This window comes from Salmo salar, chromosome ssa01 (genome assembly GCF_905237065.1).
Source record: "Salmo salar chromosome ssa01, Ssal_v3.1, whole genome shotgun sequence".
Classification (NCBI taxonomy): Eukaryota; Metazoa; Chordata; class Actinopteri; order Salmoniformes; family Salmonidae; genus Salmo; species Salmo salar.
The window spans coordinates 129,436,766-129,464,608 of NC_059442.1; the positions used below are offsets into that span (position 1 = coordinate 129,436,766).

At 44.1% G+C, this 27,843-nt stretch overlaps 1 long non-coding RNA gene across 1 annotated transcript; it reads left to right on the forward strand.

Annotated features, from left to right (window-relative positions):
• Nucleotides 1-27,750, forward strand: LOC123723970 (uncharacterized). Its single transcript, XR_006757490.1, has 3 exons — nt 1-87; nt 10,572-10,762; nt 27,513-27,750. It is a non-coding gene; the product is annotated as an uncharacterized lncRNA (long non-coding RNA).
• The last annotated feature ends 93 nt before the right edge of the window (nt 27,751-27,843 follow it).

Below are 27,843 nucleotides of genomic sequence, written 5' to 3' on the forward strand. Positions count from 1 at the left end.
AAAGTTGGCTAGCTTGCTAGCTACTTCTAGACACAAATAAGAGAACACATCCTCACTCTTACCATTCTACTCACCCTAACAGAGCTGGTAAGGCTTTTTCCATGTTATCCAAAACATTGGTGACTAACTGTGCTGCTGGCAAGAATTGAATTGCGTTATTTTCCCCCAACGTTTACTGACACGGGCCATATTCAACGGTGTTGAGAGTTTGTAAATGTATCAGTTATTCTGCGCTCTGGTACATTCAGACAAGAGTGTTCTGAAATCTGAGCAGATAGCCAGAGCGAATTTACAAAGCACTCATTTTAACAATGCCCATTGAAAACGGACAATGACAATAATATTTAGCTAAGGCAAGAGTGACGTGAATAATCAAGTCAATAAATGTTGGGTAGTTGAATTGTAACGGCTGTTGCAGGGAGTAGACCAAGGCGCAGCTTGTTGAGTGCTCATCATATATTTATTGTACTGAGAACACATAAACAAAGAAACAAAAACCGACAGCCAAACAGTTCTGTCAGGTTAGCAACACTAAACAGAAATTAACCACCCACAAAACCCAAAGGAAAACAGGCTGCCTAAGTATGGCTCCCAATCAGAGACAACGATATACAGCTGTCCCTGATTGAGAACCATACCTGGCCAAAACAAAGAAATACAAAACATAGAAAAAAGGACATAGAATGCCCACCCTAGTCACATCCTGGCCTAACCAAAACAGAGAACAAAAACCTCTCTATGGCCAGGGCATGACATGAATAGCATATAGTTCATATACTGGAAGATTTGATATATTAGTAGCCAGCTAACGTTAGGCAGCTAGCTAACATGAACTCAGCAAAAAAAGAAACGTCCCCTTTTCAGGACCCTGTCTTTCAAAGATAATTCATAAAAATACAAATAACTTAACAGATCTTCATTGTAAAGGGTTTAAACACTGTTTCCCATGCCTGTTCAATGAACCATAAACAATTAATGAACATGCACCTGTGGAATGGTCGTTAAGACACTAACAGCTTACAGACGGTAGGCAATTAACCTGTTGGGGATAGGGGACAGTATTTGCACGGCCGGATAAAAAACGTACCCGATTTAATCTGGTTACTACTCCTGCCCAGTAACTAGAATATGCATATAATTAGTAGATTTGGATAGAAAACACTCTAAAGTTTCTAAAACTGTTTGAATGGTGTCTGTGAGTATAACAGAACTCATATGGCAGTCAAAACCCTGAGACAAATCCTAACAGGAAGTGGAAATCTGATGTATGGAATCACTTCAAAGCCTTTGCCATTGAAACACAAAGGGACTTATTAATCATTTAGCACTTCCTAAGGCTTCCACTAGATGTCAACAGTCTTTACAAAGTGGTTTGAGTCTTCTATGGTAGAAACTGACCCAAAGAGAGGCTTGGGAAGTTGGTCACAGGGGGAGGGCCATTACTACTATGACGCGGGCGCCCATGGGAACCCTTTTGTTCCGAAACGTTTAGTAAGACAATGCAATCGTCCGCCTTGAATATTATTGAAGCTCTGGTTGAAAAAGGCCCTAAAGATTTATGTTATACAACGTTTGACATGTTTGAACGAACGTAAATATATATTTTTTGCACATTCGTGACGACAAGTCCCGCGCGCTTCAGTACATTATGAGTAGCCTTCGGAACGCGCTAATAAGAAGGAACTATTGGGACATAAATTATTAACTTTTTCGAACAAAACTACATTTGTTGTGGACCTGGGATTCCTGGAAGTGCCTTCTGATGAAGATAATCAAAGGTAAGGGAATATTTACAATAGTATATTTGATTTTAGATGGTTCCAAGATGGCGCTAACATGAATCGCCTAGCCTATTTTTCTGAGCATACCACGTCAATTATTGCAAAGTGTGATTTCCCAGTAAAGTTATTTTTAAATCTGGCAATGCAGTTGCATTCACGAGATGTTTATCTATAATTCTTTGAATGACAGTATTACATTTTAACCTCTTACATCTAGACGTTCCGCTAGCGGAACACCTGCTCCAATATCCAATGATGGGCGTGGCGCGAAATACAAACTCCTCTAAAATCCGAAAACTTCCATTTTTCAAACATATGACTATTTTACAGCATTTTAAAGACTAGACTCTCGTTAATCTAACCACACTGTCCGATTTCAAAAAGGCTTTACAGCGAAAGCAAAACATTAGATTATGTCAGCAGAGTACCCAGCCAGAAATAATCAGACACCCATTTTTCAAGCTAGCATATAATGTCACAAAAAACAAAACCACAGCTAAATGCAGCACGAACCTTTGATGATCTTCATCAGATGACAACCCTAGGACATTATGTTATACACTGCTCAAAAAAATAAAGGGAACACTAAAATAACACATCCTAGATCTGAATGAATGAAATAATCTTATTAAATACTTTTTTCTTTACATAGTTGAATGTGCTGACAACAAAATCACACAAAAATAATCAATGGAAATCCAATTTATCAACCCATGGAGGTCTGGATTTGGAGTTACACACTCAAAATTAAAGTGGAAAACCACACTACAGGCTGATCCAACTTTGATGTAATGTCCTTAAAACAAGTCAAAATGAGACTCAGTAGTGTGTGTGGCCTCCACGTGCCTGTATGACCTCCCTACAACGCCTGGGCATGCTCCTGATGAGGTGGCGGATGGTCTCCTGAGGGATCTCCTCCCAGACCTGGACTAAAGCATCCGCCAACTCCTGGACAGTCTGTGGTGCAACGTGGCGTTGGTGGATGGAGCGAGACATGATGTCACAGATGTGTTCAATTGGATTCAGGTCTGGGGAACGGGCGGGCCAGTCCATAGCATCAATGCCTTCCTCTTGCAGGAACTGCTGATACACTCCAGCCACATGAGGTCTAGCATTGTCTTGCATTAGGAGGAACCCAGGGCCAACCGCACCAGCATATGGTCTCACAAGGGGTCTGAGGATCTCATCTCGGTACCTAATGGCAGTCAGGCTACCTCTGGTGAGCACATGGAGGGCTGTGCGGCCCCCCAAAGAAATGCCACCCCACACCATGACTGACCCACCGCCAAACCGGTCATGCTGGAGGATGTTGCAGGCAGCAGAACGTTCTCCACGGCGTCTCCAGACTCTGTCACGTCTGTCACGTGCTCAGTGTGAACCTGCTTTCATCTGTGAAGAGCACAAGGCGCCAGTGGCGAATTTGCCAATCTTGGTGTTCTCTGGCAAATGCCAAACGTCCTGCACGGTGTTGGGCTGTAAGCACAACCCCCACCTGTGGACGTCGGGCCCTCATACCACCCTCATGGAGTGTGTTTCTGACGGTTTGAGCAGACACATGCACATTTGTGGCCTGCTGGAGGTCATTTTGCAGGGCTCTGGCAGTGCTTCTCCTGCTCCTCCTTGCACAAAGGCGGAGGTAGTGGTCCTGCTGCTGGGTTGTTGCCCTCCTATGGCCTCCTCCACGTCTCCTGATGTACTGGCCTGTCTCCTGGTAGCGCCTCCATGCTCTGGACACTACACTGACAGACACAGCAAAACTTCTTGCCACAGCTCGCATTGATGTGCCATCCTGGATGAGCTGCACTACCTGAGCCACTTGTGTGGGTTGTAGACTCCGTCTCATGCTACCACTAGAGTGAAAGCACCCCCAGCATTCAAAAGTGACCAAAACATCAGCCAGGAAACATAGGAACTGAGAAGTGGTCTTTGGTCACCACCTGCAGAACCACTCCTTTATTGGGGGTGTCTTGCTAATTGCCTATAATTTCCACCTGTTGTCTATTCCATTTGCACAACAGCATGTGAAATGTATTGTCAATCAGTGTTGCTTCCTAAGTGGACAGTTTGATTTCACAGAAGTGTGATTGACTTGGAGTTACATTGTGTTGTTTAAGTGTTCCCTTTATTTTTTTGAGCAGTATACAATGCATGCATGTTTTGTTCAATCAAGTTCATATTTATATCAAAAACCTGCTTTTTTACATTAGCATGTGACGTTCAGAACTAGCATACCCCCCGCAAACATCCGGTGAATTTACTAAATTACTCACGATAAACCTTCACAAAAAACATAACAATTATTTTAAGAATTATAGATACAGAACTCCTCTATGCACTCGATATGTCCGATTTTAAAATAGCTTTTCGGTGAAAGCACATTTTTGCAATATTCTCAGTAGATAGCCCAGCCATCACGGCTAGCCATTTAGACACCAACCAAGTTTAGCCCTGACCAAACTCCGATTTACTATTACAAAAGTTTGATTACCTTTGTTGTCTTCATCAGAATGCACTCCCAGGACTGCTACTTCAATAACAAATGTTGGTTTGGTCCAAAATAATCCATCGTTATATCCAAATAGCGGCGTTTTGTTCGTGCGTTCAAGACACTATCCGAAGTGTAAATAAGGGTCACGAGCATGGCGCAATTCGTGACAAAAGATTTCTAAATATTCCATTACCGTACTTCGAAGCATGTCAACCGCTGTTTAAAATCAATTTTTATGCCATTTTTCTCGTAAAAAAGCGATAATATTCCGACCGGGAATCTGCGTTTAGGTAAACAGACGAAAGAAAACAAAGCATTCTGTCGACGCGGGCACGAGCCTGAGTCTCACAGTACTGTAACCAGCCACTACCCAAACGCGCTACTTTTTTTTCAACCAGAGCCTGCAAAGCCACGATTCAGCTTTTTGCCGCCTTCTGAGAGCCCATGGGAGCCGTAGGAAGTGTCACGTAACAGCAGAGATCCTCTGTAATGGATAGAGATAATCAAGAAGGGCAAGAAATTGTCAGACAGGCCACTTCCTGCATGGAATCTTCTCAGGTTTTGGCCTGCCAAATGAGTTCTGTTATACTCACAGACACCATTCAAACAGTTTTAGAAACTTTGGAGTGTTTTCTATCCAAAGCTAATAATTATATGCATATTCTAGTTTCTGGGCAGGAGTAATAATCAGATTAAATCGGGTACGTTTTTTATCCGGCTGTGAAAATACTGCCCCCTAGCCATAACAGGTTAACAATGTTTTCGAATAGTAATTTTGTAAATTGTAGCGCTGATTCACCGGAAGCATTTGAGGGAAAATATTTTCTGAACGTCACGCGCCGATGTAAAATGAACTTTATCGAACAGAAAATGCATGTATTGTATAACCTAATGTCCTAGGAGTGTCATCTGATGAAGATCATCAAAGGTTAGTGCTGCATTTAGCTGTGTTTTGGGTATTTGTGATGCATGCTAGTTGCTTGGAAAATGGCAGTGTGATTTTTTTTGGCAGGGTACTCTCCTAACATAATCTAATGTTTTGCTTTTGCTGTAAAGCCTTTTTGAAATCAGACAACGTGGTTCGATTCAGGAGAGGTGTATCTATAAAATGGTGTAAAATAGTCATATGTTTGAGAAATTGAAGTTATAGCATTTATGAGGTTTTGTATTTCGTGCGACGCGATTCCACTGGCTGTTGACTAGGGTCAAGCGTCCCACGTTTCCAGACAGGTTAAGGTCACAGTTATGAAAACTTAGGACATTAAAGAGGCCTTTCTACTGACTCTGAAAAACACCAAAAGAAAGATGCCCAGGGTCCCTGCTCATCTGCGTGAACGTGCCTTAGGCATGCTGCAAGGAGGCATGAGGGCTGCAGATGTGGCCAGGGCAATAAATTGCAATGTCCGTACTGTGAGACGCCTAAGACAGTGCTACTGTGAGACAGGACGGACAGCTGATCGTCCTCGCAGTGGCAGACCATGTGTAACAACACCTGCACAGGATCGGTACATCCAAACACCACACCTGTGGGACAGGTACAGGATGGCAACAACAACTGCCCGAGTTACACCAGGAACGTACAATCCCTCCATCAGTGCATAGACTGTCCGCAATAGGCTGAGAGAGGCTGGACTGAGGGCTTGTAGGCCTGTTGTAAGGCAGGTCCTCACCAGACATCACCGGCAACAACGTTGGACCAGACAGGACTGGCAAAAAAGTGCTCTTCTCTGACGAGTCGCGGTTTTGTCTCACCAGGGTTGATGGTCGGATTTGCGTTTATTGTCGAAGGAATGAGCGTTACACTGAGGCTTGCACTCTGGAGCGGGATTGATTTGGAGGGTCCGTCATGATCTGGGGCGGTGTGTCACAGCATCATCGGACTGAGCTTGTTGTCATTGCAGGCAATCTCAATGCTGTGCGTTACAGGGAAGACATCCTCCTCCCTCATGTGGTACCCTTCCTGCAGGCTCATCCTGACATGACCCTCCAGCATGACAATGCCACCAGCCATACTGCTCGTTCTGTGCGTGATTTCCTGCAAGACAGCTTCGTTGTCCTGAGTGTGCACAACCCTGCCAGGACCTAGGATCAAGGGAGACACTAAAGTGTTTTAGTACTATATCTCTTGACACAATGATGAAAATAATCATGGCCTCTAAACCTTCAAGCTGCATACTGGACCCTATTCCAACTAAACTACTGAAAGAGCTGCTTTCTGTGCTTGGCCCTCCTATGTTGAACATAATAAACGGCTCTCTATCCACTGGATGTGTACCAAACTCACTAAAAGTGGCAGTAATAAAGCCTCTCTTGAAAAAGCCAAATCTTGACCCAGAAATTATAAAAAACTATTGGCCTATATCAAATCTTCCATTCCTCTCAAAAATTTTAGAAAAAGCTGTTGCACAGCAACTCACTGCCTTCCTGAAAACAAACAATGTATACGAAACGCTTCAGTCTGGTTTTAGACCCCATCATAGCACTGAGACTGCACTTGTGAAGGTGGTAAATTACCTTTTAATGACATCAGACCGAGGCTCTGCATCTGTCCTCGTGCTCCTAGATCTTAGTGCTGCTTTTGATACCATCGATCACCACATTCTTTTGGAGAGATTGGAAACCCAAATTGGTCTACATGGACAAGTTCTGGCCTGGTTTAGATCTTATCTGTCGGAAAGATATCAGTTTGTCTCTGTGAATGGTTTGTCCACTGTCAAATCAACTGTAAATTTCGGTGTTCCTCAAGGTTCCGTTTTAGGACCACTATTGTTTTCACTATATATATTTTACCTCTTGGGGATGTCATTCAAAAACATAATGTTAAATTTCACTGCTATGCGGATGACACACAGCTGTACATTTCAATGAAACATGGTGAAGCCCCAAAATTGCCCTCGCTAGAAGCCTGTGTCTCAGACATAAGGAAGAGGATGGCTGCAAACGTTCTACTTTTAAACTCGGACAAAACAGAGATGCTTGTTCTAGGTCCCAAGAAACAAAGAGATCTTCTGTTGAATCTGAAAATTAATCTGGATGGTTGTACAGTCGTCTCAAATAAAACTGTGAAGGACCTCGGCGTTACTCTGGACCCTGATCTCTCTTTTGAAGAACATATCAAGACTGTTTCAAGGACAGCTTTTTTCCATCTACGTAACATTGCAAAAATCAGAAACTTTCTGTCCAAAAATTACGCCGAAAAATGTATCCATGCCTTTGTTACTTCTAGGTTGGACTACTGCAATGCTCTACTTTCCGGCTATCCGGATAAAGCACTAAATAAACTTCAGTTAGTGCTAAATACGGCTGCTAGAATCCTGACTAGAACCAAAAAATGTGATCATATTACTCCAGTGCTAGCCTCCCTACACTGGCTTCCTGTTAAGGCAAGGGCTGATTTCAAGGTTTTACTGCTAACCTACAAAGCATTACATGGGCTTGCTCCTACCTATCGTTCCGATTTGGTCCTGCCGTACATACCTACACGTACGCTACGGTCACAAGACGCGGGCCTCCTAATTGTTCCTAGAATTTCTAAGCAAACAGCTGGAGGCAGGGCTTTCTCCTATAGAGCTCCATTTTTATGGAATAGTCTGCCTACCCATGTGAGAGACGCAGACTCAGTCTCAACCTTTAAGTCTTTACTGAAGACATATCTCTTCAGTAGGTCCTATGATTAAGTGCTGTCTGGCCCAGGGGTGTGAAGGTGAACGGAAAGGCTGGAGCAACGAACTGCCCTTGTTGTCTCTGCCTGGCCGGTTCCCCTCTTTCCACTGGGATTCTCTGCCTCTACCCCTATTACAGGGGCTGAGTCACTGGCTTACTGGTGTTCTTCCATGCCGTCCCTGGGAAGGGTGCATCACTTGAGTGGGTTGAGTCACTGATGTGGTCTTCCTGTCTGGGTTGGCGTCCCCCTTGGGTTGTGCCGTGGCGGAGAGCTTTGTGGGCTATACTCGGCCTTGTCCCAGGATGGTATGTTGGTGGTTGGAGATATCCCTCCGTGGTGTGGGGGCTGTGCTTTGGCAAAGTGAGTGGGGTTATATCCTACCTGTTTTGCCCTGTCCAGGGGTTTCATCAGATGGGGCCACAGTGTCTCCTGAACCCTCCTGTCTCAGCCTCCAGTATTTATGCTGCAGTAGTTTGTGTCAGGGGGCTAGGGTCAGTCTGTCACATCTGGAGTATTTCTCTTGTCTTTTCCGGTGTCCTGTGTGAATTTAAATATGCTCTCTCTAATTCTCTCTTTCTCTTTTTCTTTCTTTCTCTCTCTCGGAGGACCTGAGCCCTAGGACCATGCCTCAGGACTACCTGGCTTGATGACTCCTTGCTGTCCCCAGTTCACCTGGCCGTGCTGCTGCTCCAGTTCCAAATGTTCTGCCTGCAGCTATGGAACCCTGAACTGTTCACCGGACGTGCTACCTGTCCCAGACCTGCTGTTTTCAACTCTCTAGAGACAGCAGGAGCGGTAGAGATACTCTCAAAGATCGGCTATGAAAAAGCCAACTGACACTTACTCTGGTGTTACTGACTTGTTGCACCCTCGACAACTACTATGATTATTATTATTTGACCATGCTGGTCATTTATGAACATTTGAACATCTTGGCCATGTGCTGTTATAATCTCCACCTGGCACAGCCAGAAGAGGACTGGCCATCCCTCATAGCCTGGTTCCTCTCTAGGTTTCTTCCTAGGTTTTGGCCTTTCTAGGGAGTTTTTCCTAGCCACCGTGCTTCTACACCTGCATTGCTTGCTGTTTGGGGTTTTAGGCTGGGTTTCTGTACAGTACTTTGAGATATCAGCTGATGTAAGAAGGGCTATATAAATAAATTTGATTTGATTTGATTTGAATGACAGTGTTCTGCCATGGCCAGCGAAGAGACCGGATCTCAATCCCATTGAGCATGTCTGGGACCTGTTGGATCGGAGGGTGAGGGCTAGGGCCATTCCCCGCAGAAATGTCTGGGAACTTGCAGGTGCCTTGGTGGAAGAGTGGGGTAACATCTCACAGCAAGAACTGGCAAATCTGGTGAAGTCCATGAGGAGGAGATGCACTGCTGTACTTAATACAGCTGGTGGCCACACAAGATACTGACTGTTACTTTTGATTTTGAGCCCCCTCTTTGTTCAGGGACACATTATTCTATTTATGTTAGTCACATGGCTGTGGAACTTGTTCAGTTTATGTCTCAGTTGTTGAATCTTGTTATGTTCATACAAATATTTCCACATGTTAAGTTTGCTGAAAATATATATGCAGTTGACAGTGAGAGGACATTTCTTTTTTTGCTGAGTTTATTTTTCCGGTACATACTGCTGTAATGATATGCTACACGGTTCATAAGGATAGAGTAACTAACAAATTGTCATAATTAGCCATAGCAACCAATATTTTTGCACTGATTAAAGTATTTTGTTTTTTGTCGGGATTTTGTCCTCAGATGGAAGGATGAAAATAGTATAAATGTACTTATTAAAATAGCATGCAGAACGCATCACATGTATTACAAGCATATGCAATTTGGGTGAAAGTGCAGTGATTGGACAGTGCCCTTACAAAAAAATATTGCAGTTAGAGTGCAGTATAACTGCAGTATGCTGCAAATGCTGCATCCAAAATACCACAGTCGACTGCAGTTTCTTCACTTTTACTGCAGTTTTAAAACTGCAATCTTTTTTTGTTATGGTGAAAATTCTATATGTTGCTCTTGACCCGTGTCACTGGCTATTTTGACACCGTGATTCTGGAGCTCCGGGGCTGGGCCAGCTAGCCCTGGGCTAAGGAGGCTCTTAGCCCTGGGCTAAGGTGCAGCGTGAACGCGCCTTTTGTTGTTTAGTCAAGGAACTGGTGTAGAGAAATTGCCCTGAAACAGTAGCTCAGCCTTCTGTTGACTACAGGGACAGGACATTTCAGGACAGATTATATAAACATAACTTTGACTGACCAGGTATCAAATCTATTATACTTCACCTCCTTTGACCTCCTGAACGGCCCCAATAGCTGATGGGCATCACCTCAAGGAATCCAATTTATGTCAATAATGTGACCGACTGATGACTGACTAGTTTTGAACCTGGGTCAACTGTGCACCACAAGACTGTGTTAGCTCACCGAGCTAAAGCCTCTGACAATCACATGCATTACTCCACAGTCTATGTTCAGTAGATTCCTAACCGCCCCTCGTCCTCTCTTATCTGGCTTCAGTCTGTTAGCCCTCTGAGCTAAAGCCTCTGAAAATCACCTGCAGTAGTTCAGCTCTGTTCAGTACATTCCTAAATCCCCCCTCCCCTCTCCTGCCTGTCCCCAGTCTGAAGCCTGCTCCAGGGGATGGTGTGGTGATGACCAACCCATCTAAACATCACCAGGACCATCTGAACGGGGAGCTGGACCGGCTGACTGGCCTTCTGCCCTTCTCCCAAGAGGTCAGGGGTCGACTGGACAAACTGACCGTCCTCAGGCTCAGCGTGGGATATCTCAAGGTCAAGAGCTTCTTCCATGGTGAGTGGTCTACGGAAGTGCACACACACACACAGGCACACACACACACACAGGCACACACACCCACACACACACACACACACACACACACACACACACACACACACACACACACACACACACACACACACACACACACACACACACACACACACAGAACCATACACACACCACAATGTATCTCTAAACTCACTGTTGGAAAGTAATTAGGCTATGAACATGCTCTACATTCATTACATTTGCAGGTTATTTTTATGTCCGCCAGAAGTGTGAAGTGGAGAGTATAGATTACCATAGACAACGAGGAATGTGTGTGTGTGTGTATCGCTACATTGCCACTGACAGTTGAGGGTGTCGGAAGGAACTATTTCCCTGTTTGACCACTAGGTGTTATGGGTATTATGACACCTCCATTGTGGGGCTCTAAGTGGTAACGATGAGTCGAAATCCACTTAGCCTAATTATTGTTTTCTGGCACATTCTTTATTTACTTTCGCGTGTTTCCTATAGCCCATAGCCAGCCATGGAGTCATGGTGCATAGGCTATTTACTATGCTTTGATTGACGTTTGAACAGCAAGTGTTGACTAGTTCATAAAAGGTGTCGAACTCACTGAATAAAGTTGATCTCCTACACTACCATTCAAAAGTTTGGGGTCACTTAGAAATGTCCTTGTTTTTGAAAGAAAAGCAAAAAAAATTGTCCATTAAAATAACATCAAATTGTTCCGAAATACAGTGTAGACATTGTTCATGTTGTAAATGACTATTGTAGCTGGAAACGGCTGTTTTTTAATGGAATATCTACATAGGCGTACAGAGGCCCATTATCAGCAACCATCACTCCTGTGTTCCAATGGCACGTTGTGTTAGCTAATCCAAGTTTATCATTTTAAAAGGCTAATTGATCATTAGAAAACCCTTTTGCAATTATGTTAGCCCATCTGAAAACTGTTGTCCTGATTAAAGAAGCAATAAAACTGGCCTTCTTTAGACTAGTTGAGTATCTGGAGCATCAGCATTTGTGAGTTCGATTACAGGCTCAAAATGGTCAGCAACAATGCACTTTCTTCTGAAACTCGTCAGTCTAATCTTGTTCTGAGAAATGAAGGCTATGCCATGTGAGAAATTGCCAAGAAACTGAAGATCTCGTACAACGCTGTGTACGACTTCCTTCACAGAACAGCGCAAACTGTCTTAAAAAAGGTTTAATGTTCTTCACTTAGTAAATAGTCCTGTTTATAGGCCTAGATGATATCCAAAATAATACAAAAAAATACACTGAATTCATACATTTTCAGTAATGAAATTGTAGTTTCTACTCAATACCACAACTCATTTTACCAATCTGGGGGGTAAAGTATTAAATGAGTTCGCTGTGTATTTCAGATGGAATCAAGGCATTAGAATGTAACTGAGGCAACTAAAATAGAGCATGTTAATAATGGTATATTCTCTAGATTGACATAACATTTTGTTTGGAAAAAGACCCCAGTCTTACCCAACCCACTGCTGTGGCACATAGATGCCATTTTGGTTTGGGATTGTTACGAGAGTCAGCCTAATCCTTTGAAGGCTTCTTTTCTTTTTGTCACATTTGGATGAAGGTTGTTGTTTTCTCCTCAAACAACCCCTTCTTTCTCCACACTCTCTTTCTTTTTATTCCTCCTCTCTCCCTTTCTCTCTACTGTCCTTTTGTTTTTCTTCCTATACCCTTTGTCTCTGTCTCTCTCTCTCTTTTGTTAATTTGGATCTCGTTAGTAACTAAACACTGATACACTGATAGACAAGGAAAGTCACAAACATTTAAAATACAATGATATACAAACAATGCAACAAAAAAAATAATACAAACAATACAACAACAAAATTATATATGTCATTTTGCTGTTTGCTTGAGTAATTGGAGATGGAAGGGAGTTCCATGTGTGATTATGTCACGATGTGCGCAACTGGTTGAAGGTAAGTCAGGTGCAGGAGAGCAGAGATGGGTGATAACAGGAGCACTTTATTCATGCCCAAGGTAAACAGCGATAACGCCCAAAGTACACAAACGGTACAATAAACAAAACACACGGGTCAAACACATACCTGGCGCAAACCAGCCTGATGCGAACCACACGTAACAAACAAACAATTCCACACACAGACATGGGGGGAACAGAGGGTAATATACATTTAGACAGATGAGGGAATGTGAACCAGGTGTGAGGAAAACCAAGACAAAACAAATGGAAAATGAAAGGTGGAGCGGCGATGGCTACAAGACCGGTGACGTCGACCGCCGAACGCCACCCGAACAAGGAGAGGGACCGACTTCGTCGGAAGTCGTGACAGTAACCCCCCCCCTTGACGCGCGGCTCCAGCAGCGCGCCGACACCGGCCTCGGGGACGACCCGGAGGGCGAGGTGCAGGGTGATCCGGACGAAGACGGTGGAACTCCCACAGCATAGAAGGGTCCAAAATGTCCTCCACCGGGACCCAGCAGCTCTCCTCCGGACCGTACCCCTCCCAGTCCATGAGGTACTGAAGGCCCCTCGCCCGACACCTCGAATCCAGTATGGAGTGAACGGAGTACGCCGGGGCTCCCTCGATGTCTAAAGGGGGTGGAGAAACCTCCCGCACCTCAGACTCCTGGAGCGGGCCAGCCACCACCGGCCTGAGGAGAGACACATGGAGTGAGGGGTTAATACGGTAATCGGGGGGAAGCTGTAACCGGTAACTAACCTCGTTCAGTCTCCTCAGGACTTTAAATGGCCCCACAAACCGCGGCCCCAGCTTCCAGCAGGGCAGGCGGAGGGGCAGATTTCGGGTCGAGAGCCAGACCCGGTCCCCCGGTGCGAACACCGGAGACTCACTGCGGTGACGGTCTGCGCTGGCCCTCTGGCATAGCACGGCTCGCTGGAGGTGAACATGGGCGGCGTCCCACGTCTCCGTGCGCCTGAACCAGTCGTCCACCACAGGACCCTCAGTCTGACTCTGATGCCAAGGCGCCAGAACCGGCTGGTACCCCAGTACGCACTGGAAAGGGGAGAGGCTAGTAGAGGAGTGGCGCAGCGAGTTCTGAGCCATCTCGGCCCAGGGCACGAACGCCACCCACTCCCCCGGCCGGTCCTGGCAATAAGACCGCAGAAACCTACCCACATCCTGGTTCACTCTCTCCACTTTATTCATGCCCAAGGAAAACAGCGATAACGCCCGAAGTACACAAATGGTACAATAAACAAAACACATGGGTCAAACATATACTGGCGCAAACCAGCCTGATGCGAACCACACGTAACAAACAAACAATTCCACACACAGACATGGGGGGAACAGAGGGTAATATACATTTAGACAGATGAGGGAATGTGAACCAGGTGTGAGGAAAACCAAGACAAAACAAATGGAAAATGAAAGGTGGAGCGGCGATGGCTAGAAGACCGGTGACGTCGACCGCCGAACGCCGCACGAACAAGGAGAGGGACCAACTTCGGTGGAAGTCGTGACAGATTATGGCTATGTATAAAACTGAGTGTTACGGTGAATTAGTTTTGGACTGAGAACTGTGAAGAGACCCCTGGTGGCATGTCTTGTGGGGTATCTGAGCTGAATGTTATTTGATTATGCAGACAATCTGGCATTTTTGTCACAGTAATATTTCTCATAAAAACTAGAAGAGAAACAGTTAATCTCTTGATAAGGGAATAATATGTTCAAAGGTAAATGATTAAAGAATCCAACCCTGTCACATAACCAATTAGTAGTTATATAACATGTATAATGAATAATTAAAGTACTAATCAAAAGGCCCATAAGGTCTAGAAGAGGCCCGGGGCAAAAATTAAATGTGTGTGTGTGTGTATTAGTGGGCCTAAGAAAACAACAAGTAGACTGTGATTGACCCGACTGCTGAGGAACATGGAGTAACTTAGAGAAGAAAGGGAGTGACCCTCAAGGTCCCTCTAATCTCGGGGGAAAGGAACAGGCGCTGTTGCACCTTCTTCACCACATTGTCTGTGTGGGTGGATGCCGAGGAACTTGAAGCTTTCCACCTTCTCCACTGCGGTCCCGTCGATGTGGATGGGGGGGTGCTCCCTCTGCTGTTTCCTGAAGTCCACGATCAGCTCCTTTGTTTTGTTGACATTGGGTGAGAAGTTATTTTCCTGGCACCACACTCCCAGGGCCCTCACCTCCTCCATGTAGGCTGTCTCGTCATTGTTGGTAATCAGGCCTACTACTGTTGTGTCGTCTGCAAACTTTAGTAGGCCTGATTACCAACAATGACGAGAGTCTCTTAGGTACTGTTATCAAGCTGCTGAGCATTGCTGTTGATGGAGGAGGCAGGGTGAGACAGGGGGAGGTATCAAGAGGGGGAGGTCAGGGGGAGGAGTCCTAGAAGCTCTGAAGCACAGTGGCACAAAATGCGGGCTCTTGACAAGGGTGTGTGTATGTGTTGTGAGTGTGTGTTTCTGTGTGTGGATGGGAGTGGGGGGGCTTTCCAGCGTCTAGGTGATAGCGAAACTAACAAACATCAACATGTCAGACCAGTCACATGGGATGATGACGCCATATTCTGTAGCGGTTATCGTAGTCCTACAGCTTTCTACCTCCACTGTAGCCACAACAACACAGGCAGCTACTGTATGGAGACTCAGGCCTCTTGATACTGACATACAGCTGCCAACATGCAGCTAGTTCCCCAGTCAACTAGTCAGTCACAGAGCAGGATGTGTTGTAGAGTTTATATGTGTTCTTAGAGTGAAGAATCCTATCTGGAGATAAGTACTCTGCAACTCAAACGTTCACTCAAATCTCCCATTGACATCAATGCATGACTTGTGTGAGAACCTGTGTGAGAGAAATTCAAGTTTCCAGCCTACTGAGAATGGCTAAGTCCATGGACATATCTGAAATGGCACCTTATGGTCTGGCCAAAAGTAGTGCCATAGAAAGAGTTTTATCGAGGATCTGAACACTGAAATATAGCGAGAGATGGCGAGACGAGAGAGAGAGAGAGAGAGAGAGAGAGAGAGAGAGAGAGAGAGAGAGAGAGAGAGAGAGAGAGAGAGAGAGAGAGAGAGAGAGAGAGAGAGAGAGAGGGAAAAGTGGAGAGATAGAGAGGGGGAGACAGAGAGCGAAAAGGTCTGAGGTAGAGAAAGACAGGGAAAGAGAGAGAATGCAGGAGAGACTGACTCCCTCCATCTGGAGGAGCATTAGATCAGGCCTCTCTGATACATCTCCCCACTGTTCCAATCCCCTCTGCTGAGCAGCTGTACCTTTGCACCGTATGTCATCCTGTAACAACATATTATCTATCCGTCTCCAGCCTAACATGCAAATCTCACCGGCCACGTTGCAAGCGCGAGTGTTGCAAAATAAATGTACGAGCGTGAACGAGCGTCTGCGTAGCCAAGCTCTAAAATAGAACAAGTCCCCTCCTTATTGGATATCAGGAAGACAAACGAGGAAAGATTCATTAATGTTAACTAAATGAAAACTAACTAGGTTTCCATTTTTATCCGTGATTTAATTGTTGGAGTAGAGAAACACAAGGTTTTGTTTGACTCCGGGTCAAAAGTCTACAAAGAACCAGCTAAAAAGAGGGCAATATGCATGTCAGGTGTTAATCTCCCAGGACAAACTAGCTAGCTAGATACATGTAAATTTAATGTTTCATGTGTGTTTCGACATGCCCCCAAATGAATATAGTTGGTTCACAGTTGATTTTGATATTTTAACCGGCATGTTATGGTCGGGTCTGGTGTAGATGGACAAAATCATCATGCGCACATTGGCGCTCACGCCTGGCGGGTGTAGTCAGCATGCAACTCTGTTTACATCTGTACCTATGTAAAGCCTGGCGGGTGTAGTCAGCATGCAACTCTGTTTACATCTGTACCTATGTAAAGCCTGGCGGGTGTAGTCAGCATGCAACTCTGTTTACATCTGTACCTATGTAAAGCCTGGCGGGTGTAGTCAGCATGCAAGGCTCCGTATCTGTACGCGTGATAAATAAGATACATAACAAATATTATGTATACGCGCCAATTTAATTCCACTAAATTATGCAAATGAACCTTTAGACCGATAAGCATGACCAGTCAAATGAAGTTCCATAGACTGGTATTTCCACCAAGGAATAAGCAAAAAAGCATTATTTCACAATGGGATTTTTTCTTCTTCTCCTGGGAAATTGGCTGGTGCTAGTTTTATTTATCAGCTTTTCAAAAAAAATGTATAAGCCAAACGCCGGCTATTACAGGCTAAAGGTTGTGTGTGTGTGTGTGTGTGTGTGTGTGTGTGTGTGTGTGTGTGTGTGTGTGCGTGTGCGTGCACGTGCACATGCAATAGTGGTGTAATAGGGATATCTGTGCCAGTTTATAGTTAATCAAGCTATTCATTATCAGAATGGCTCGAGGGGTTCTGGAACACACACACAGTGACACACTGTTAGAATGTCTGACAGGACAAGCTATTGTCGGTTACCTCATTTTGTTCTTCTCTTACCACTGAATCCTAACCTCAGAGCTGTCTCTGTAACGCAAACCTTTTTCCCTCAAATCTTCCATTGCATGATCAATGAGTGATTTAAATGAAAGTCTTGAGTTAAAGCACATGCACAAATCTCAAGTCAAGAGTCAGCCCTCCATGTTGAGTGTTTGTTCCTCTGAGTTTAGGTGCAGCTCTTGATGTTCTGTATGTTCTGTATGGTTAGTGGTTGTGTAGTGCCCATGTCTTTGTCCTGTTGTCTGTCTGTCAGAGGTGGCTGAAGCCTGGCTGTCTGTTGTCTGTCTGACAGGATGATTCCCTTCCAGGGAGAGGAGAACAAAGAGACTTAATAGAGAGGTGAATTTTTCTGACCCAGATTTGGTTGTGTGTGTGTGTGTGTGTGTGTGTGTGTGTGTGTGTGTGTGTGTGTGTGTGTGTGTGTGTGTGTGTGTGTGTGTGTGTGTGTGTGTGTGTGTGTGTGTGTGTGTGTGTGTCTGGGCCTCTTTATCGCCCCTGTATGTGTGTGTGTTGTTCTGTAGTAATTGCTAGTGCTGGACCATATGGCCTAAAAATCATATCTACATTTTTTCAAACTTATGGGCGATTCACGATATATACAGTATCTTGATTTTTTTTAAACGTTCTCTAAATAAGCGTTGTTGTACAATTTAAAGGTCAAATACTTTTTATTTATGTTTATTTAACCTTTATTTAACTAGGAAAGACAGTTAAGAACAAATTCTTGTTTACAATGACGGCCTACCAAAAGGCAAAAGGCCTCCTTCAGGGACGGGGGCTGGGATAAAATTTGTTTTAATATAGGACAAAACATACATCACGACAAGAGAGACAACACAACACTACATAAAGAGAGACCTAAGACAACAACATAGCATGGCAGCAAGCATGGTAGAAACACAACATGACAACAACATGGCAGCAGAGCAACATTTTTATTTATTTTTATTTCACCTTTATTTAACCAGGTAGGCCAGTTGAGAACAAGTTCTCATTTACAACAGCGACCTGGCCAAGATAAAGCAAAGCAGTGCAACTGTCACGCCCTGGCCATAGAGAGGGTTTTATTCTCTATTTTGTTAGGCCAGGGTGTGACTAGGGTGGGCATTCTATGTCCTTTTTTCTAAGTTTTGTATTTCTTTGTTTTGGCCGGGTATGGTTCTCAATCAGGGACAGCTGTATATCGTTGTCTCTGATTGGGAGCCATACTTAGGCAGCCTATTTGCCTTTGGGTTTTGTGGGTGGTTAATTTCTGTTTAGTGTTGCTTACCTGACAGAACTGTTTGGCTGTCGGTTTTTGTTTCTTTGTTTATGTGTTCTCAGTACAATAAATACATGATGAGCACTCAACACGCTGTGCCTTGGTCTACTCCCTGCAACAGCCGTTACAGAACCACCCACCAAAAGAAGACCAAGCAGCGTGGATTGGAGCACTCTTTCTCTTTACCTGTGTGCACCTACGTTGTAAACTTTAATTCATAAGCTAGGTTGTAGCAACCTCATGATGGGTATAGTGAAAATTTGAGTATCATGTAGTAGCCTAAACTTATCGATGTGACATTGAACTGGATGAATGGAATATGAATGACAGTCACCCAATATGCTGTATTAGAAATAAGGTCATGCTCATAAAAAACATGTATCGTCCTTCCTCATCTTAAATGGCACTGACTGCCAGTGATGTATACTTAGTGGACTAAAGGTCTGTGCTTTAAGGTAATCCAATTTATAGATCAGAAACATTGCAGATAGAAATATACAGTATAGAGCTGATAGGATTTGTTATTCTTAGTACCATGTCTGTTCTAGATAACACATTTCTATCTAAGCACTCTATAAACATGGCACCCTTGTGAATAAGCCCCAGGTGAGGCTATCCACATCGCCTAGTGTTGGTTACCATGGTTACTCCCTCTCCCCATAGCAACAGGGAGCTTTAGCTTATACTTATCCAGAGAACCTTTATTATGATGTTGTTGTTGTTGCCCACTGGCTACATTCACTTTTGTTATTTGAGGTCGTGCTGTCATCAGCCCCCAGCGCCAATCAGATGTGTGTATCTGAGCGTTGGTGCAGCTGTGTGTGTTATGGCCTGGCTGTAAGGATGTAACGAATCACCACAGGTTCAAATGTTTAAGATGAGTGCATCGGTCTGTGGGACCCCAAACCGATACAAATTTAGCGTTCACTGGTCAGAAAATCGATTCAAACGTTACGAATCGTTGGTTCACTGACATTTTTTGCTCATATTATTTTCTTTCTACCTTCCAAAAATACATCTCATATTTTGTGACAACTGTCCTCTCCTTCAGTGTATGAACTAAACATGTAACTGCGTTGACAGTCACTGATCTACAAGTCATTTTGCATGCCAATCAACCCCGAGTCAAACTGTGCACTGTTTGTAATTTGAATCAATGTAATTTTAATTTGAAAATTGTGTTTTTGCTTTAAACAATCAGTGTATATGGTCATTTTTAGATATACAGGGTAAAGTTGATCATTTCAAAACGAGGACAGCAATCACTTTTGCAAGCGACACTACATGGTCCAAGCAGGAGGAGAAGCGCTCCATAAAAACTTCCAAACAGTCAAAACCATTCGATTTTGAGACGGGGGTGAAATTCAAAGCTATATATTCATTGGCTATGTCATAGATAATTTTTAAAGATCAATATTTACACATTACTAGCTCAAACAATTTTAATCTAGAAAAATGACAAGTAAATGATGGTGAATTTCAGATCAAAAGTGGGGGGAGAAAAAAACAGGCTGCATTGCCCCCCCCCCCCATTTCCATGACATAGACTGACCAGGTGAATCCAGGTGAAAGCTATGATATCTTATTGATGTCACTTGTTAAATCCACTTCAATCAGCATAGATGAAGGGCAGGAGACATGTTAAAGAAGGATTTTTAAGCCTTGAGACAATTGAGACATGGATTGTGTATGCGTACCATTCAGAGGGTCTATGGGCAAGGCAAAATATTTAAGTGCCTTTGAAAGGGGTATGGTAGTAAGGTGCCAGACACACCGGTTTGATTGTGTCAAGAACTGCAATGCTGCTGGGTTTCCCTTGTGTACCAAGAATGGTCCTCCACCACCCAAAGGCATCCAGCCAACTTGGTGCAGCATCCCTGTGGAACATTTTCGATGCCTTGTAGTCCCAACGATTTGATGCCCCGACGAATTGAGGCTGTTCTGAGGCAAAATGGAGTGCAACTCAATATTAGGAAGGTGTTCCTAATGTTTTTATGTTTTGTAAACTCTGTACATAATTTACACACACACACACACACACACACACACACACACACACACACACACACACACACACACACACACACACACACACACACACACACACACACACACACACACACACACACACACACACGGGTCATTGAATGGAGACCAAGGCGCAGCGTGTATAGTGCTCATTCTTTGTCTTTAATGAATACACTTTAACAACAAAACAACAAAACAACCAACAACAGTCCCGTCAGGTACACTAGACTAAACGGAAACAACTACCCACAAACCCCAAAGGAAAACAGGCTGCCTAAGTATGGCTTCCAATCAGAGACAACGAAATACACCTGCCTCTGACTGGAAACCATACCCGGCCAAAACATGGAAAACGAAACATAGAAATAGAATTCTAGCACGATCCCACCTAGAAACAGAAAACCCCAAAACCACCCAAAACAACCACCTGTCACGCCCTGACCACTCCACTATGGCAAATGACCTCCTACAATGGTCAGGGCGTGACACACACACACACACAGAGAAGTAAGGTCAGACAGATTCAGCTCAGAGGTAGATTTGAATTTAGAACGAAAAATGTATGTGTTTATGCAACAACTGTTAGTGCATCGAATCTTATCGCATCAAACCGAATCGCATCGATTCGTTCCTCTAATCAAATTGAATCGCATTGAATCGTTTCAATCCAAAAACGTATCATTCCTGTATCATATCGGAGCACATGTATCTAGATATCTATCGAATCGTCTTGAAATGGGAAGATGCACATCCCTACGTGCCTGGCTAATCATGAGGCCTGTTTCCTGTGTTTGTTGATAAGAAAAGGTGAGGGGGTAAGGGAGGAGGGGTGAGCAGGGTTGAGGCCCAGTTAGTTCAGTCATTAACCTAACCCTGGCCTACCACACCACCATTTGTTTATTTCACTTGCTTTGGCAACGCCCACATAGGTTTCCCATGCCAAAAAGCCCCTTTGAATTGAGTTGAGTTGTTCACTGGTGTACTCCTCTAATGGATTGGATATTGATAAGATGAACAGTCAACTCCTGATAAGTGCAAACTCTGTTTAAGTGTAATACAGATTTCACCTACTTCTATTTGAATAGCTCGTGATAACTACATGCTCTAGTTTAGTGCATATTGTCTGTCACAACTGCCTCAGCTGCCAGGAATTGACTGTACTACCTCTGTTATACCAAGTGACGGGACGGTATATGACAGGACAGTGTAGGAGAACAGGACAGTATATGACAGGACGGTATATGACAGGACAGTGTAGGAGAACAGGACAGTATATGACAAGACAGTGTAGGAGAACAGGACAGTATATGACAGGACAGTGTAGGAGAACAGGACAGTATATGACAGGACAGTATATGACAGGTCAGTATATGACAGGACAGTGTAGGAGAACAGGACAGTATATGACAGGACAGTATATGACAGGACAGTATATGACAGAACAGTATATGACAGGACAGTGTAGGAGAACAGGACAGTGTATGACAGGACAGTATATGACAGGACAGTATATGACAGGACAGTATATGACAGGACAGTGTAGGAGAACAGGACAGTATATGACAGGACAGTGTAGGAGAACAGGACAGTATATGACAGGACAGTGTAGGAGAAGAGGACAGTATATGACAGGACAGTATATGACAGGACAGTATATGACAGGACAGTGTGACAGGACAGTGTAGGAGAACAGGACAGTATATGACAGGACAGTATATGACAGGACAGTGTAGGAGAACAGGACAGGACATGACAGGACAGTATATGACAGGACAGTGTAGGAGAACAGGACAGTATATGACAGGACAGTGTAGGAGAACAGGACAGTATATGACAGGACAGTGTAGGAGAACAGGACAGTATATGACAGGACAGTGTAGGAGAAGAGGACAGTATATGACAGGACAGTATATGACAGGACAGTATATGACAGGACAGTGTAGGAGAACAGGACAGTATATGACAGGACAGTGTAGGAGAACAGGACAGTATATGACAGGACAGTATATGACAGGACAGTGTAGGAGAACAGGACAGGACATGACAGGACAGTATATGACAGGACAGTATATGACAGGACAGTGTAGGAGAACAGGACAGTATATGACAGGACAGTGTAGGAGAACAGGACAGTATATGACAGGACAGTGTAGGAGAACAGGACAGTATATGACAGGACAGTGTAGGAGAACAGGACAGTATATGACAGGACAGTATATGACAGGACAGTGTAGGAGAACAGGACAGGACATGACAGGACAGTATATGACAGGACAGTATATGACAGGACAGTGTAGGAGAACAGGACAGTATATGACAGGACAGTATATGACAGGACAGTGTAGGAGAACAGGACAGTGTAGGAGAACAGGACAGGACATGACAGGACAGTATATGACAGGACAGTATATGACAGGACAGTGTAGGAGAACAGGACAGGACATGACAGGACAGTATATGACAGGACAGTATATGACAGGACAGTGTAGGAGAACAGAACAGTATATGACAGGACAGTATATGACAGGACAGTGTAGGAGAACAGGACAGTGTAGGAGAACAGGACAGGACATGACAGGACAGTATATGACAGGACAGTGTAGGAGAACAGGACAGTATATGACAGGACAGTATATGACAGGACAGTGTAGGAGAACAGGACAGTATATGACAGGACAGTATATGACAGGACAGTGTAGGAGAACAGGACAGTATATGACAGGACAGTAAATGACAGGACAGTATATGACAGGACAGTGTAGGAGAACAGGACAGTATATGACAGGACAGTAAATGACAGGACAGTATATGACAGGACAGTGTAGGAGAACAGGACAGTATATGACAGGACAGTATATGACAGGACAGTGTAGGAGAACAGGACAGTATATGACGGGACAGTGTAGTAGAACAGGACAGTATATGACAGGACAGTATATGACAGGACAGTATATGACAGGACAGTATATGACAGGACAGTATAGGAGAACAGGACAGGACATGCTGATGTGTTGTTGTTGTGTTGTTTTTCATAATGTGGCTTTCATAGTAATGCTTTTTGTATCCTGTCACTTCCTTCTGCCTGCACTTCCTCTTCAACTGGGGCAGTATCAGAACACCCACCCACCCACACACACACACACACACACACACACACACACACACACACACACACACACACACACACACACACACACACACACACACACACACACACACACCTGCCATCCCGTTCATGTGGTCAAGCCAGGTGTGTGTGTGTGTGTGTGTGTGTGTGTGTGTGTGTGTGTGTGTGTAGATGAACTGGCTCTGACTGGACTACTGTAGTTTCCCTTTGAGTGTGAGCCCCCCATCTCCCATCTAACCTAACCGGAACTGAAACCTAAACTTAACCTAAACTAACTCTCTGAATGTACAGTACTGTAGTGTAGTCTCCCCCGCCTCTGTCTCTAGGATACCTGAAACCGGACCGGAAACCAGATCTAACCCAAATTGAATATCAAGTAAAGCTGCATATCCTGTCCTGTATTGTCCTGTATTGTACTGTAGTGTAGAGAGCCAGTCTAGCCCCCCGTCCCCCGTCCCCCGTCCCCCCCGTCTCACGGACCTTATCTCTCTGGCGTGGCGTGCAGCGTGTTCCTGTGAACTCTTCACCCCACCAGCCCACAGAGCCCAGTAGAGGATGGAGAGAGAGTAGAGGAAGGGAGGCAGGAAGGGATGCTAGTGAAGGGGGGCAAAACAAAGCGAGGGAGGAGGAGGGAGGTTAGACAGAGGGTATAGGGTTACTGTGTAGAGCAACAAGTTATGAAAGTGGAAAGTTAATCCCTTTACTAAATCTTTCCAATTTGTTATGTTTAATTGAAAGAAGTTAAATATTTAACACATTTTGTACTGTTCTGTGTGCTCACTACTTTTGCAGTGCTGGATGTAGTCGGTGACATTATGATGCTTTGAGTCTGCAGTGAAAGAACTGTGTACATAGTCCTGATTCTTTTAGCTTTTAGGTTGTGGAGAGATGCTAGTTCATCAGAGGATCCTTGATTTTGTAAGGAGGGGAAGGGGGCTTGGAGATAAAGAGTAAAGACGGGGGAGTTGGTTGCCATGCCGTTGAGTCATTGGGACAAGGAAAGGAGGATCACAGTGCTGAATGAACGCCAGCCAGAGAACATAGATTAGATTACAACTGGCCTAGAGAACACAGACCTTAAACTACTGCCTTTAGAACCAGAAGCCCGACGAATACAGACTTCAAACTAAGGACTACATCCATAAAACTGCTGACAACCCAAACGACCGCCATGAGTTATCTGGTGACCCTCAAAACACACGGCTCATATGAAGCGACAATCATTTTCTCTGCTTTCTGCCATGTCCTGTTGTCATACTCACACAGGGGAGGGCTGCTAGTGTGTGTGTGTGTGTGTGTGTGTGTGTGTGTGTGTGTGTGTGTGTGTGTGTGTGTGTGTGTGTGTGTGTGTGTGTGTGTGTGTGTGTGTGTGTGTGTGTGTGTGTGTGTGTGTGTGTGTGTGTGTAAGGCCTGTAGGAAGTCACTTATACTCTGTCTGTTCCAGAAATAGCCCAGTGAAACATGATCAGGGACGTAATTGCAGCGGACTAGAATCTGAAGTCAAATGTCTACTGTTTGCTGATGATCTGGTGCTTCTGTCCCCAACCAAGGAGGGCCTACAACAGCACCTACAGTTGAAGTCGGAAGTTTACATACACCTTAGCCAGATACATTTAAACTCAGTTTTTCACAATTCCTGACATTTAATCCGAGTAAGAATTCCCTGTCTTAGGTCAGTTAGGATCACCACTTTATTTTAAGAATGTGAAATGTCAGAATAATAGCAGATAGAATGATTTATTTCAGCTTTAAATTTCTTTCATCACATTCCCAGTGGGTCAGAAGTTTACATACACTCAATTAGTATTTGGTAGCATTGCCTTTAAATTGTTTAACTTGGGTCAAATGTTTCAGGTAGCCTTCCACAAGCTTCCCACAATAAGTTGGGTGAATTGTGGCCCATTCCTGCCCGCAAAGTTTCTATAGGATTGAGGTCAGGACTTTGTGATGGCCACTCCAATACCATGACTTTGTTTTCCTTAAGTCATTGTGCCACAACTTTAGAAGTATGCTTGGGTCATTGTCCATTTGGAAGACCCATTTGCGACCAAGCTTTAACTTCCTGACTGATGTCTTGAGATGTTGATTCAATATATCCACATAATCTTCCTCCCTCATGATGCCATCTATTTTGTGTAGTGCACCAGTCCCTCCTGCAGCAAAGAACCCCAACAAAATGATGCTGCGACCCCCATGCTTCACGGTTGGGATGGTGTTCTTCGGCTTGCAAGCCTCCCCATTTTTCCTCCAAACATAACGATGTTCATTAAACCCAAACAGTTCTATTTTTGTTTCATCAGACCAGAGGACGTTTCTCAAAAAAGTACGATCGTTGTCCCCATGTGCAGTTGCAAACCGTAGTCTGGCTTTTTTTATGGCGGTTTTGGAGCAGTGGCTTCTTCCTTGCTGAGCGGCCTTTCAGGTTATGTCGATATAGGACTTGTTTTACTGTGGATATAGATACTTTTGTACCTGTTTCCTCCAGCATCTTCACATGGTCCTTTGCTGTTGTTCTGGGATTGATTTGCACTTTCCGTACCAAAGTACATTAATCTCTAGGAGACAGAACGCATCTCCTTCCTGAGCGGTATGATGGCTGCGTGGTCCCATGGTGTTTATACTTGCGTACTATTGTTTGTACAGATGAACGTGGTACCTTCAGGTGTTTGGAAATTGCTCCCAAGGATGAACCTGACTTGTGGAGGTCTACAATTTTTTTTCTGGGTTCTTGGCTGATTCCTTTTGATTTTCCCATGATGTCAAGCAAAGAGGCACTGAATTTGAAGGTAGGCCTTGATATACATCCACAGGTACACCTCCAATTGACTCAAATGAGCTTCAGGAGCTTCTAAAGCCATGACATCATTTTCTGGAATTTTCCAAGCTGTTTAAAGGCACAGTCAACTTAGTGTATGTAAACTTCTGACCCACTGGAATTGTGATACAGTGAATTATAAGTGAAGTAATCTGTCTGTAAACAATTGTTGGAAAAATGACTTGTGTCATGCACAAAGTAGATGTCCTAACCGACTTGGTTAGTGAAACACGGGGGTGGCAGCATCATGTTGTGGGGGTGCTTTTCTGCAGGAGGGACTGGTGCACTTCACAAAATAGATGGCATCATGAGGGAGGAAAATGATGTGGATATATTGAAGCAACATCTCAAGACATCAGTCAGGAAGTTAAAGCTTGGTCACAAATGGGTCTTCCAAATGGACATTGACCCTACAAAGTTGTGGCAAAATGGCTTAAGGACAACAAAGTCAAGGTATTGGAGTGGCCATCACAAAGTCCTGACCTCAATCCTATAGAAAATTTGTGGGCAGAACTGAAAAAGCGTGTGCGAGCAAGGAGGCCTGCAAACCTGATTCAGTGACACCAGCTCTGTCAGTAGGAATGGGCCAAAATTCACCCAACTTATTGTGGGAAGCTTGTGGAAGGCTACCTGAAACGTTTGACCCAAGTTAAACAATTTAAAGGAAATGCTACCAAATACTAATTGAGTGTATGTAAACTTCTGACCCACTGGGAATTTGATGAAATAAATTTAAAGCTGAAATAAATCATTCTATCTGCTAATATTCTGACATTCCACATTCTTAAAATAAAGTGGTGATCCTAACTGACCTAAGACAGGGAATTCTTACTCGGATTAAATGTCAGGAATTGTGAAAAACTGAGTTTAAATGTATCTGGCTAAGGTGTAGTATGTAAACTTCCGACTTCAATTGTATCAAATGTGATCCATAGGTTAACCATAATCCATTAATGATATCAACAGCACTCGCCTAAAAATACATTTGAATGATTCCCTGTATGCATCACGTGCTCTCTCTCCTCTAGGCGTTGAAGTTCCAGGGGCATCTGAAGTATGTGTGTGGTCAGGGGAGGCTGGGGGATGACGAGGCCACGGCCCCCGCTCAGCTGGCCCTCCTTACTCTCATCTTCCAGACCAAACGCATTGGTATAGACACCAGGTACTGGAGTAACCCCAAAACCCTGTAGTGTTTTAACCCTTACCCTAACCCCATGGGTATAGACACCAGGTACTGTACAGAAAGAAGGGGAAGCAATGTGTGCAATCTCTCATCACATCTCACAGCATCACTGAAAATATTGTACCCTCACTGGGACTAATATAGAGGGAACTTGAGAGGACAATGTTGGTTTTCTT